Below are 15,000 nucleotides of genomic sequence, written 5' to 3'. Positions count from 1 at the left end.
TTGCATATCTCCTGTTCCTTTGCCATTTATTTCATTTCTACTACTACTACTACTACTACTACTACTACTACTACTACTACTACTACTACTACTTATAAAAGAGCCGCGTTATAATAATGTATGGAATCATCATTTCATAATTATTTTAATAATATAACCTTACCCTCTCCTTCTCTTCCTCCCCCTCCTCCCTCTATCCCAACTAATGTTACAAGCAACAACAACAACAGCACTAATAATATTAATGATAATAAAACAACAACAGCAACAATGATAATTATAATAAATATTTGGTTGCCGATGTGACAGATGTTTCTTGCTGGAAATGGACAGCAGACCTTCCAAGGCTACACCACAAACCCTCAGGCATTTTACAGTATTATATATTTATTTTCAGACATGATCCGTCGACTGCGAATTATATCCATCTGTCTGTCTGCCTGTCTATCTATCTATCTATCTATCTATCTATCTATCTATCTATCTATCTATCTATCTATCTATCTATCTGCTTGTCTGTCTATCTAATAAATATATACATATATTCAGATATCTGTACACACACACACACACTTGTATATATATATGTGTATATATTTATTTGTTTATTTCCATACACCTGGCTGTGTATATTTGTATATACAATATATAGATATACATGCATACACTCGCGCACATATATACGCACATACGTGTGTGTGTGTTTGTGTTTCTCTGTGTGTGTATGTCTGTATGTGTACAAAAATAAACCAAGACATTTACTGAAATCTTTATAAACAGTCTCTTTGTGTTCAAAATGTTCCTGTACCCAACCGGATTCACTTTTAGCAATTATTTTTGTACTTGTAATTGAAGTTGTTGTTTTCATTTATTAATTTCATAATTGGATGCTATCGAGAGTTGCAGACGAAGTGATAAATGAATGTTGTTAACGGCAAACGGGGAAATAATATTGCATTTAATGCTCTTTGCTTAATAATAATAATAATAATAATAATAATAATAATGATAATAATAACATCAATAAAGCTAATAATATATATTAATTAAAAATCGACTTATTGATTAATTATATATCTTTAAACGCGGTCGATTTTTCAATTAATGGCAATCTCTTTATTGATCAGCTGTTGTTCAGATGTTCCATGAACAAACTAACATAACGGGAATTATTTAAAATTCGGATGACGTTTACCATTACATCTATCTATATCTTCATTAAAAGGTTATTTGTTTGTTGTCGGGAAATCTAATTTGTTGTCTACGCCTTATCATTCGTTTGCTTAAACACATTCTAGTTTGTCCCATATGATTATTTGCCCAACCGAAACATGCTATTAAATATACAGGGTTTACAGAAATAAGTAAAAATAATCCTTTACTTTTAAACAGTATCCTTTTTTTAAAAAAATGCAATTAGGACGTTCGACCAACTGAAAACTATACCACGGTTACGTCACATATTTTTTCACTGTTAGATCTTTGTTTTTGGATGTAATTTCTTACTTGTTAATTTATTTTCTTTAATTATTTTGGTTGTTTTTTTTTTCAGTTTCCTATCGTCTGCTTGTAGAACCTGATTCATCCTTGTTTCAGTGTTTCAGCATTGGTACATTTCGAAGAATACTGTACCTTAGGATAGAGGGATAATATTTCCATTCAGGTAGGTTATTTGTTTTTCTGTCCCAAACATCGATTGCCTTCGTTTGTTGTATCCCATAATTAAGAATGGTGCATAATGTCGGTCGTTGAATTTCTTTTTTAAGATTCTGAAGTCATATTTGACGAATAAATAAAGCGGACGCAATTGCACATAACAATTTGGCTAAATCAAATGGAATATTTTTTATGTGTGTTTTGGGCAACACTATGTAACAAGTGGATATTGATTCGAGTCTGCAGGTTTATAATATACGTCACTATCCATTGTTGACTTTCTTTGCTAAAATGTATAAAAATGGTTGTTTCTCTTCTCTGTGTTCCATTATGAGTCATATTATTCTATTATATAATATTTAAGCCGTTTAATATCTCTATGCCTTTATTCAATGAAATGAAGCTGTCGGCTATGAGAAACTTCACCGATTCTCTCGAATAAATAGATTGAAACCGTGATTTTATAACGATTGTTGGTATTTTGTTATCTCTCTTAATCTCCGTTCGTTGAGGTTACTTTTGTTCCCGTCGCTGTTCCAGATATTTTTGTCGGAAATAGTTAACTGAGAATAGTAATTTTGGAGATATATAAAACAGTAATTTTAATCATTCAATTTGCAGTATTCTATACGCACAGTATTTTATCTGAAAAATTTTCCAGCCAGAAATTTATCTCTTCTATTCCGTAATGGTGATAGATAGTTCTGTATGTATTCACTACATCAAAAGAAACATTTACTACTTTTAATTGACCGTTTTCTGAAGGTGAATCAACATATCTAGATCGTCTCTTATAAAACTTTTAATATGTTTAAGAAATAACTTCTTAAAAAAATTAATCAGGCGATGAGTTTCACATGTTGGGTCAGCTTCTATTGGTTTTAATTTTAAATCGTTTGATGATAAAACATTAATATATCAATACTTGTGAATTCTTTGCATGCTTCACTTATTATCTGGCTTCTGTTAATTTTTGGTAAGCCATAACAGAAACGACTAGATTTACAATTAAAATTAGTTCTATAAGCACATTCTTTATCGTTCAGTTTTTCGATACAAATGTAAAAACGCTGTATGACTTTTCATTACTTTCTGTTAGTTATACTTTTAATCTATTTCTACGATATATTGTCTTCCAGCAGAGATAAAACAAGATTCCTCTAATATTTACTTCCCATCAATATAGCTGCACTCCCTTTATGAGTTCGTTAAAGTTTCCATTTATGCTTTTACTTCTTGCGCTATTTCCTTTTCATCTCTTCTATCGCTCTTCCTTTCTCACCCTCTCTCTCCTCCTCTCACTTCTCCCCGCTTAATCAAATATGTAAATTGAGTGAGAATAATTTAGATTACTGATCTTTCTCATTGATCCGTGCGACTAGAGGAGAAAGCTAAGACACACCATTGTTATTGATGCTTCTGTACCCACCGCCGTCTTTCTCCTCCATTCCACACACATTAACACACACATATGTCCCCCCCCCCCACACACGTATTTGCTCCCTGTTAAATGCACATACATGCATACATATATACATATATATACTTATACACAGAAATGTCTGCACATATAACCGATATATAATATGTATATATACACATATATACATACATATATGTATACATGAGTGTGTGTGTGTGTGTGTGTGTGCATGTATGCGTGTGTGTGTGTATGCATGGATGTATATGTACATACGTATAGTATAAGATGAATAAAATGTGAGCAATAAGATAGAAAAATTGATAGGTGAGACAGATACTATGGAAGAAGAACAAGACAAGACATATTGACCAGTAAATGGCAGACAGCAAGATAAAGTGCAAGAAATATAAAACGTAGTCAGCAGTATGCACACACACACACACACACATGCACACACACACACACACATGCACACACACACACACACATGCACACACACACATATACGTGCATGCACGCACACATGTCTTTTACCTTTTACTTGTCTCAGTTATTGGCCAGCGGCCAAGCTGAAGCACCCCCTTGAAGTGTTTAATCGAACAAATCGACCCCAGTGCTTGACTGGTATTTATTTTACCGGCCCCGAAAGTATGAGAGGCAAAGTCAACTACGGTGGAATTTGAATTCAGATTGCCAAGGCGGACGAAATGCGCGCTAAACATTTTATCTGGCGCGCTAACGGTTCTGCTTGCTGGCCGTCGTCCAGTTGCTCAGTAGCAATAATGAGGCTGATCCTGATTGTGGTGGTGGCGGTGGGGATTGGGGCGAGGATGATGACGGTGTGGGTGGTACTGCTACTGCGGCTGCTGCTGCTGAAGTAGTAGTAGTAGCAGAAGAAGAAGTAGAAGAATGATTATGATCATAGTGACAATGGTGATTATGCTGATGGGGCGGTGGTAGTGGTGATGATGATTGTGATGATGACAGGTAGTGGTGGCGGGAATGGTGGCGATGGGGGACAATGATAATGGCAAAACGAAGGCAATCCTATTGATGTTAAGTTTACGATGGTGATCATGATGGTGATGACGATGATGATGATGATGATGACCATAATGATGAGGATGGTGATGATGGGGATGATGATGGTGATGATGATGATAATGACGACAACGACGACGATGACGTTAATGAAGATAATTATGATGATGATGTTGATAATGGTCGCGATGCTATGATGACGATGATAAATATGATGGGGAAATCGATGTTGATTTTGTTGATTATGATGATGATGATGATGATGATGATGAAGATGAAGATGATGATGAAGATGATGGTGGCGATGATGATAACGGTAATTTCTCACTTCGCATAAGAGAAAGTTCGCAAGTGAGGGAGTGTGGGCCAGAGTCAGGGAGGAATAGAGCTTGTTACCATTGTTAAGTGATTGTTAACGTCCCCTACCCCCCACCGCCCCCGGAAGAACGAGACACCAGATTTGAACTCAGAAATTAAAAGTAAAACTACAACAAAAACAAATCCGAGTGTCATTTATCGTTTCTTGTGCTCTGTGGAGTTACTGTTGTGGTTGTGGTTGTATTGTTGTGGTTGTATCAATGAAATTAGGGCCCAGTTTGTATATTACTGACGTCAGTTCAACCAACTCGAAATATCCCTTCTGTTATTAAAAAAAAAAAAAGAAAACATAAAAAAAAATACGCATTGTTCTTAGTTAACAGAAATCAGTTTTATCATAGCTTCCATATTGAAAATTTGTCAGACGATGAAGAAAAAAAATTAAATTATATTTTCGTTAAGTACAATAAGAACAACATGAACAAGAAAAAGGAAAAATATTTATAATTTGAGTGAATCAATTGTCATATCGAAATTCTTTCATTCGTTCTGTTCGCCAGTTTGCATTTCATTATTTGTCTTGTGTGCATGTAATCTTTATGAACGTGTTCTGCAGTTGTTAGTTTTGTATGTGTGACGGGGGAAAGAAATATGGCGGTTTGTGCACGTAGCGGAGAGAGAAGATGGCGGCTTGTGTATTTCTTTGAATGTCTGCATGTGTACGTTTGTGTGTCTGTTTGTGTGCGTGCGTGTGCATGTGCATGTGCATGTATGTGTGAGTCTGTGTATGTCTGTGTGTGTGCACGTGCGTGTGTACATGTATGCATGTGTGTGTGAGTCTGTGTCTACATGTGTGTGCGTGTGTACATGTATTCATGTGTGCTTGTATCTGTGTGTGTGCACGTGCGTGTGCTTACGTGTACGTATGTGTGCATGTGCATGTGTGTGTCTGTGTGTGCGTGTGTACATGTATGCATGTATGTGTTTCTGTCTGTGTGTGTGCATGTGCATGTGCATGTATGTGTGAGACTGTGTGTGTCAGTGTGTGTCTCTGTGTGCGCGCATGGGCGTGTGTGTGCATGTGTGTAGTGGAAGAATATGATGGCGATGTGTGTATGTATGTGTGCGTGTATATATTTGAAGCGGAGAGAAAATATGGCGATGAGTATGTGGGTGCATGCGCGGGTGTTAGTGTAGGGACAAGAGGGTATTGGTGTTGCATGTGTGTGTGTGTGTGTGTGTGTGTGAATATATGCATGTGCGTGTCTATACGCGTGTAACAGAGAGAAAATGCAGCAATGTGTGTGTGTGTACGTGTGTGTATTGATATGCTTAAGTATTGGGACAACATAGTTGTGTGTGTGTGTGTGTATGGAGGAGGTGGGATAGCGAAAGCATCAATAAAAATGGCATGTCTTAGCTTTTTATCTCTTCCCCTCTAGTAGTACGGATCAATGAGAAAGTTCTATAATCTGAATTATTCTCACTCAATTTACATATTTGATTAGGAAGAGAGGAGAGAGAGAGAGAGAGAGAGAGAGAGAGAAGGGGGGGGGGCGAGAGAATGATAGGAAGAAAAGAAGAGGAAGAAGGAACACAAAAGAAAGACTTAAGAAAAGGAAAGAAAATCAATATGCAACAACAATTTTAGAATTTATGAAAAGAAAGTAATTTAATATATACATATGCATATATATGCATATGTATATATGTATACATGTACACATACACACAGGCACACACACACAGATATATATAAATATATATATATATATGTATGTATACAAGACACCAAAAGAAAGAGACAGAAAGAATGAGAGACAGGGAAAGAGAAAGAAAGAGTAAGGAAGATATGTAGAGAGAGAAATATATATATGGAGAGAGAGAGAGAGAGGGACGGTTGGAGAGGGAAACACGTTGAAATACAGAGGAAAGAGACTGATGCAGATTGGCAGGGATTTGGGGGTAAAGAGAGAGAATTAGAATCAAAGAGAGAGAGAGAGAAGATTAACAAGTGAGAGGGAGAGAGAGAGAGAGAGAGAGAGAAAGCGAGAGAGAGAGTGAAAGACAAAGATGCGCATAGAAAGAGAGAGAGCGAGAGAGAGAGATTGAGAGGGAGACTGAGAGAGGTGGGGGAGGAAAAGTGTGCGCGTGAGAAAGGGAGGGAGGGAAGGAGGGAGGAAGAGAATGATAAGGATGGAGGATATATTCATTGCAATTTCACAATTTGAGAAAACTATAAAAAGAACCAAGAGTTCAACAACAACAACAACAACAACAACAATATTAATAATAACGATAATAATAATAATAACGATAATAATAATGAGAAAGAAGATGATGATAATAATTGTAAAAATAACAATAATAATAGTAATGATGAGAATGATGATGATGATGATGATGATGATAATGTTGATGATGATAATGATGTTGATGATGATGATGATAATGTTGATGGTTATGATGATGATGATGATGTTGATGATGATGATGATTATGATGATGATGATGTTATTGTTGATGATTATGATGATGGTGACGGTGATCATGAAAATAATAGTAATAACAGCATCAAGAATAACAATATTTTTATTGAAATTCAAGAAAAAAAAAGCACAAGACAGAAATAACCCACCCCCTTCCCCTAAACCAAACATAACAAAAAAACAACAACAACAAAGAAATGAATAAACAATTTAAATAAATTAATTAATAGAAAAAATATATAAAAACAAAATTCTTTTAAATCACGAAATGAAGATTATGATTATGAGCTACTTGAATAATGATAAACATTCTAGAATGATTAGGTCTGGAAAATGATGGTTGTCACACTATGTTTAAAGAATAAAGAATAAAACAAAATGAATGAGAGAAAAGGATATTGTTAGATTATTTATTCATTAACCGAGGGCGTTGGATTGACATAATCACCAGAGCTGTGTATTAAATACATTTCTACATTTAGTTTATTCATATGCGGTGTGTACGTATGTGGGTTCAAATTTCACTGTGGATGACTTGGAACTTTATCATCCAAAAATTTATGAACGATTGAAAGTGATGTTTCGTGAGACGAAAGCAACAACGATTACAATCTTTACAAATTTAGTGGCATGTGAACGATTTTGAGGGGAGGGGGGTTGTCGTTATCATTGAGTTCAATACTTGATTGCTATCTTATTAAAACGAATGAATGGAGTGTAGTCAGTCACATGACTGATGAAACTAATCGATGTGGAGAAGCTTAAGAGTTGACAGGTTGAAAAGCGCAAGAAGAAAACTGTTCCGGGTGTGGAAACAGCAAACTTTTCGTCAGGCGAGGCAAAGAATTCAGCAGAATTGGTGTCAGATTTGGATCTGGATTCTAAGTGAGGAAAAACTCCACAGACTCAATTGAAAATGAGCAGCTCATTCCTATTCCATCTTATATGGGTAAACGTGCTTCACACGTTAGGGTGGAGGATGGGCTCACGAAGATATTTATCTAATGATTACCAAATCTATTCACAAGGCTTTGGTCGACCGAAGACTATAGCAGAAGAGACTTTCCCAAAGTGAGGACTGAACCCGCAACCATGTGGTTTGGGAAGCAAACTTGTTGCCACAGAATCTCACCTGCAACTGTGCGTATGTAGTTTTAGTTTTAGTCGAACAAACAGGAAACAAACGTTACAAAAGTGATTCAAGGACTGAGAGTTTCGTGTATGGCGCGTATCAGATTGGCAAATCAGATTGATAAGTGCCACATACGGAACTGTCGGCTGCTGAGAGTGACTTTCGTAGCTTTCTGCTGATTAGAAACAGAAAAAAAAAACGGGAATATGAATATAGTGTGTGTGTGTGTGTGTGTGTGTGTGTGTGTGTGTGTGTGTGTGTGTTTGTGTTTATGCCTCTCCACCAATCACTTGATAACTGGTTTTAGGTAGTTTGAATCGGCAAAAAAAGATCGATAGAATAAGTAACAGACTTCAAAAAATGTTCTGGGAATCATTTGCTCCAATAAAACCAACCCTAGGATGCAGTATCCCTGGCAAGACCGTAGTCCAGTGACTGAAACAAGCAGATGAAACAAGGTAAAACGACATCATATATATATATATATATATATATATATATATATATATATATATATATATATATATATATATATATATATCTTTATATGTATGTATGTATGCATGTATCTGTGTGTGCATAAAGAATACTTTATGGCTTCTGGAATATTCGTTTTGTTTTCAAATTTAACCAGAAAAAAAGGACAAAATTCAAACCACAAACAAATTAAGTTTTAAAAAATGCCATAAAAAATAAAATAAGAGTTATAAACTATTCATTGAATAATTAACAATTAAAAAAAGTCGTAGAAAGAAATGAAAATTTAGAAAATTAGAAACGTAAAAAACATGGCGGTTGTAGTGTAAATGTCTGAAAAGTTAAGAAACATTTGCAAACAAGATGTCTGAAGACTGAAGTAGCGAACAACCTGCAGCAGAAGATCTGTGTTAGTGCAGAGGGAACGACGAGGAATAAATGATTACTGCTGTCATTAGTTAATGAACTCTTTTGTTTAGAAGAATCAGAGCAAACTAATTAGATAATTTAGATAATTACACTGAAATTAGAAAGAAGAATGACAAATAAATAATTAAATAAATACATAAATAAATGAATAAATAAGAAAGAAAGAAATGGAGAGAAGCGATTTTTACCGAATGACCAAAATCTTTAAACCGAACCGATATCTGTGTTAAATGCACAATTTCTTCACACTCACACATCTTGAAACTATGCCGAAAACTCTTTTCGGGTGGACCAAAGAGTTTTCGGCATAATTTCAAGATGTGTGAGTGTGAAGAAATTGTGCATTTAACACAGGTTGTGCATTCTTGACTTTATGCAGACTGCATCTGCCAATATTACTACGTAACTCTGAGCTCCCAGAAACAGCTGTCGGACCTGAAATACCGTACCTTCTCCTCTTAATGTTCTGTCTTTCTACTTTGTGTAACGCTCATCGTGTGAATAGTTTCAGTGTTTGTCTCTCTCTATTTACATGTGTATTTTAGATATCTGAAATGTTATATGTTTATTTGCATCATTATCTCTCTCTCTCCCCCTCACTCCATACACACACACACACACACGCACACACACACACACACACACACACACACACACACACACACACACACACACATACACACATTTAAAACAAAGATATTTTATTCCACAGGAGAAGAGATATAGGAAAAATAGAAGTTGAAAGTGCACTGAGAATAGTTAAAATATTTTTTTATTAATATATTTGAAGCTTTGACCGGTTCCACAATTTACACTGATTTTCAAAAAGTTCAAATAGAAAGACGTGGCTTATCTCATAGCTGTTTTGCTTCTGACTAGAGTTTGGAGTTTACCCTGTTTTTGTAGGGGGTTCATGGCTCAAATTAATATATGTTTTGAATAGGATTTGATTGGTAAAGGGATAGTCACAGGACTGGTCTTAAACATTTTTGTAGGCTCCCTGCTATATATATATATATATATATATATATATATATATATATATATATATAATCCATAGTTGTTTCTGTAGCTATATAAGCATTCAAATGTCGGGTGGTGTATAGAATAGAACGCTAATTAAGATTAAAATATTTATATACACCTGATTGAAAGGTTTGAAGCGGTGTCCGAATATTAAAGCAGATTCTAGCTTTAATAGATTATTTATTTCGTCATGTATTTATTTATTGATGTGGTGGCCATGGTGGTGTGAGTGGTGGTTGTAAGGGAGGATGAAAGTCATAGGGCTAGTGAATGTATATATGTATGTATGTTTATATATGTATGTATGTTTATATATGTATGTATGTTTATATATGTATGTATATATATATATGAAGTGAAATGGAGTGTTTTGCTCAAGAACACAACGTACCACGCGATCAGGGAATCAAACCATCAATCGATTGTTAATGCAACATCCTAACCACTAGGCCAGGCTCCTTCATGTAAATGTAATATACATGCATATATATATATATATGTGTGTGTGTGTGTGTGTGTGTGTGTGTGTGTGTGTGTGTGTGTGTGTGTGTATCTCTATATCTATATCTATCTATCTATCTATCTATCTATCTATCTATCTATCTATCTGTCTGTCTGCCTGTGTATATATGTATGTATGTGTGTATGTATATATCTATGTACCTATACAGATATTGGCTACCTATACATTCGTTGTCGCTAAAGTAACACAATATGTGCAAATTGTCTATACGCACGTATGGAAGTGTATACGTACACATATACACACACAGATATGCACATATGTATGTATATATATATATATATATATATATATATATATATATATATACGCAAACACACACACATATATTTACATGCTTATGTATTTGGCAAACCGCATCCGCAGACATTCGCTGCGTATCCCTGTCTCACGCATTCACAATTACCTCCTCAACTCCGCAACACAATGACACACAGACAGACATTTTAAATAATTAAGAAGCACAGTTAATTGATTACATGCAACTTATTCATTTAACCGTAATAATCTCCAACACACACACACACACACACACACACACACACACACACGCTCAGATACATAGACAGATACACAGCCGGGACACGTACAGTGATAAAACTATGAGAAGCATAATACACCAACATACAGTATCATAATCGTCATAACAGAAATACTGCAACCACCACCACCACCACCACCACCACCACCACCATGAACAACCCCTCCACCAACACCACCAAGAACACCGCAACCAGCACGGCCATTATCACCACCACCACCATCACCATCACCACCACCACAAACAATAACAACATCAGTAACACGTTTACCAAGAACTGCCCTGCCGCCACCAAATACACACAACACCACCTCCACCACAAATTCTCCTCCACCGCCACTACCCCTCACCCGTCACCACACAACACCTACACCAATTTTTCCAAATGAACCCGTCCGTAACTCACCACCAATATTATTATATATTTTGCTTATTCGAATAATGTTTGCTGCCCGATTTATCATTATTTTTAGAGATAATGATAACTTATTTGAATTTATAAATTTATACTTGCTCCCAGACGTTCGTTTGAAAGTCGTGGGGGCCTTAAATTTAACAAGGCGCACGGAAAGGTAAATATGTTTTTTGAAATAGTTTATGCAGTGAGTCTGACTGACGAGCTTTTAAGTGGTGGTGCAACAAAGAAAGCGAAATCAATAGATACCAGAATGTGTATGATCTTATTTGTATCTTACAAGTGGGGAGGACTGCTTCGGAGAATTATATTTGCTATATTCTCCGTAGTTGCTTACATATAGCGACAGATACGTGGCTTTGGAGTGGTTTTGACTCCTCTTTCAAGCAAACAGGTTCCCTGCCACAGGGAAGGTTACTAGTTGACTTTGAAAGAGAAAAGGGAAGACTTGTGGTTGACTTTTGCTAAGATAAAAGCTGGGAACTGATCGAACCCGGCTGAGCCCTCTCGGTCACAAGTCGGATAACAATTGTACGAAGTTGGGAATAGCAAATTGCGGCATTTTTACAGATATTCTTCTAAAACTTTTGATGTAGATATGATGCAGGAAGAAATGTCTTTGTAAATTATTAAGAAAATTTGATGATAGATTCATAAACACGTTGATTATAAGGAGGATTGAATCAAGTTATCTTGCATCTTGTTTTTATGGGAGTATACATGCATACGCTTATACGTACATACATAGACACATACACACTTATATACATATATAGGTTACTGTTCCATTCAAGTAGCATCAAGTAAAAGTTCTTATATATATATATATATATATATATATATATATATATATATATATATGGGAGAATGTACGAAAAAAACAACAACAACAGACGAGGACAGGTGGTGTAAACAACAAAAGGATGTATTAGTTTGACGCTCGGGAATACAGAAAGTCTTTAACGTTTCGAGCTACGCTCTTCAACAGAAAGAATGCGGAGAAAACAAGGAGAAAAACACGGAGAAAAAAAATTGAATGGTGTTTGGTTATATATATATATATATCGTGAAGAGAAAAATAATTAGTTTTAAATCTCTGAGCAAGAGATCAGTAGTAACAATACTACAGAGTAAATTCTATTTGCTAACCTAAAGTGGCAGTCCTGATTAGGACGATGTTACTGCCTTTTTTAACCCCAGGAAACATCTTTTCCAGCTGGCCATCGATGCACAACTGCGTCCTTATACCTCGAACAAGGGACCTAATGTCTCCACTCAGCCTTAAACGGTACATGCGGACCAATGGTTCCTGGGTCATTTCCCTTCATCAGCACAGGATAACCAATGGCTAGAGATGGCCTTATACCTCGGACAAGGACGCATATATATATGAATATATATATACATACACACACACACACACACATATATATATATATATGAATATATATATATATACATATATATATGAATATATATATATATACACACACACACACATATCTATATAAGTGCACTTTTGCGTATGCGCGCGCGAGTGTGTGTGTGTGTATATGTCCTTAGACACAGAACTTATGCAGAGAGTGTATATGATAGTATATCCGTCCATGCAGCACCCGCAACCCGCCTATGTGCGTATGGATGCCTGAACACACCCTTATCCCCCACAGAAACACATATGCTTACAGCGATATAATATGATTAGGATAAAAATACCAATAGATTCACTTTCTCAGAACGAAGACTGCTGTTACTACTTCCACAAGCGCTGCAGATATAACCACCGCCACCACCACCACCACCAAGACCACCACCACCACCACCAAAACCACCACCACCACTACCGCTGCCACCAATACTATCAGCACAACCATTATCACTACCACCAATATCATCATTATTCTAATCATACTTGTCGCCGTGATTGCCATCTCCCTTCTTATCATCATCATCATCATCATCGTGGTCATCAACCACCACAACCACCACCACCACCACCACCACCACCACCATCATCATCGTCGTTGCATCTCTTATGTCGTGCTTCACAGACACAAATATGAAACCACACAACCAACCGCATCAGACCGAATGGCATCAAAACTTAACGACAACGACGACGACGACGACGATGACAGCAACAAAAACAAGAACAACAACAACAGCTGACAACAACTCACATGCCAGCAACTACAATAACAAACAACAAACAAGATATAGAACCAAAAATAAGTTTCTTTTTTTTTTTTCCTTTTTTCCTTTTTTTTTTCCAAAATATCACAAAATCTCGAAAAACTTCATCTGCAATAACATGGCGGACATAATGATGTGTATGATAATTATAGTAACGGGAATAGTAACAAGAACAACAATATTTACATCACCACCACCACCACCACCACCACCACCACCACCACCACCACCACCACTACTACTACTACTACCACCGCCAACAGCAGCACCGCCGCCATCATCACGAGCATCAACTGCATCAAGAGCAACATTTACAGCACCACCACTACCATCACCATCGTCATCACGTCAACGGACACCACCACCACCACCACCACCTCAATCATCATCATCACCACCACCGCCGCCGCCGCCGCCAGCGCCGCCGCCACCACCAACTCCAAAACACCATCATCATCATCACCACCATCATCATCACCATCGCTATCAGCTCCAATGCTACTAAATCCACCAAACATCAACCACCACCAGCTCCACCACAAACCCCGCCACTGCCACCACTTCCACCACCTCCACCACCTCCACCGTCGCCGCCATTACCGCCACCGTCACCGCCGTCGCCACCACCACCGCCGCCATCAATATTCTCACCCTCAATTTCATCTCATCTAGGTCGTCCCATAGGATGCCCCTTTCATGGAGGTTTCGATTGCGCATACTATAGGAGTCACAAGGCGCTGCTCCATGTGGTCCCGCAGTCTCTATCTAACTAGGAATATTAGGGTCTCATCCATTGTCTTCTATTCAAGATCCTCTGCATGACATCCTGCTAGTCCAAAGCCAGGAATCTGATCTGTTAAGGACCTGCCGATAACTAAATCCACGCCCTGCTACCTATGCTTCGATTTATTGTCGTTAAGGTTTTGTCTGTCTCCTACCCTTCGACCTCTCTGACCTGTTAAGACCTGCCAGAAGATTTATGTCCCTCCAGCAAAGCTCTCCGGGTCAATGGAGCACACAGGCGCTTCACCGCGGCAAGGTACCCGTTGAATGGGCTGTTGACTGCACAGCAGTTCTTCCGCCCTTTAACGGGTCTTATTTTTCGTCTCACAGGATGTCCAACAATCACTCTCCTCCGTAAGCGAGCTTGATGGGGGTCGCCAGTTTAAACGCCGACGGCCCGACTATGCGACAAGTTGTATTGGGTTACACGTTACCAGTAGCGCTCAAAAGCGACTTGACATTAATTCTTAAACACCTTACATCTTAGTATAATCAAGACGAGATTATACCACCACCACCACCACCACCACCACCACCACCACCACCAACAACAA

The 15,000-nt window shown here is 37.3% G+C and overlaps 1 protein-coding gene across 1 annotated transcript in view; it reads left to right on the top strand.

Annotated features, from left to right (window-relative positions):
* The first annotated feature begins 1,561 nt into the window (after positions 1–1,561).
* Positions 1,562–15,000, top strand: part of LOC106867589 (periostin) — a 1,103,508-nt gene continuing 1,090,069 nt past the window's right edge. Inside the window, exon 1 of the mRNA XM_089342140.1 lies at positions 1,562–1,663. The gene's annotated coding sequence lies outside the window, so the exon portion shown is untranslated. The remainder of the gene's footprint in view (positions 1,664–15,000) is intronic.

The sequence above is a fragment of the Octopus bimaculoides genome, chromosome 25 (assembly GCF_046866305.1).
Source record: "Octopus bimaculoides isolate indiv1 chromosome 25, ASM4686630v1, whole genome shotgun sequence".
NCBI lineage: Eukaryota > Metazoa > Mollusca > Cephalopoda > Octopoda > Octopodidae > Octopus > Octopus bimaculoides.
This window is presented reverse-complemented; position numbering and strand designations above follow the sequence as displayed.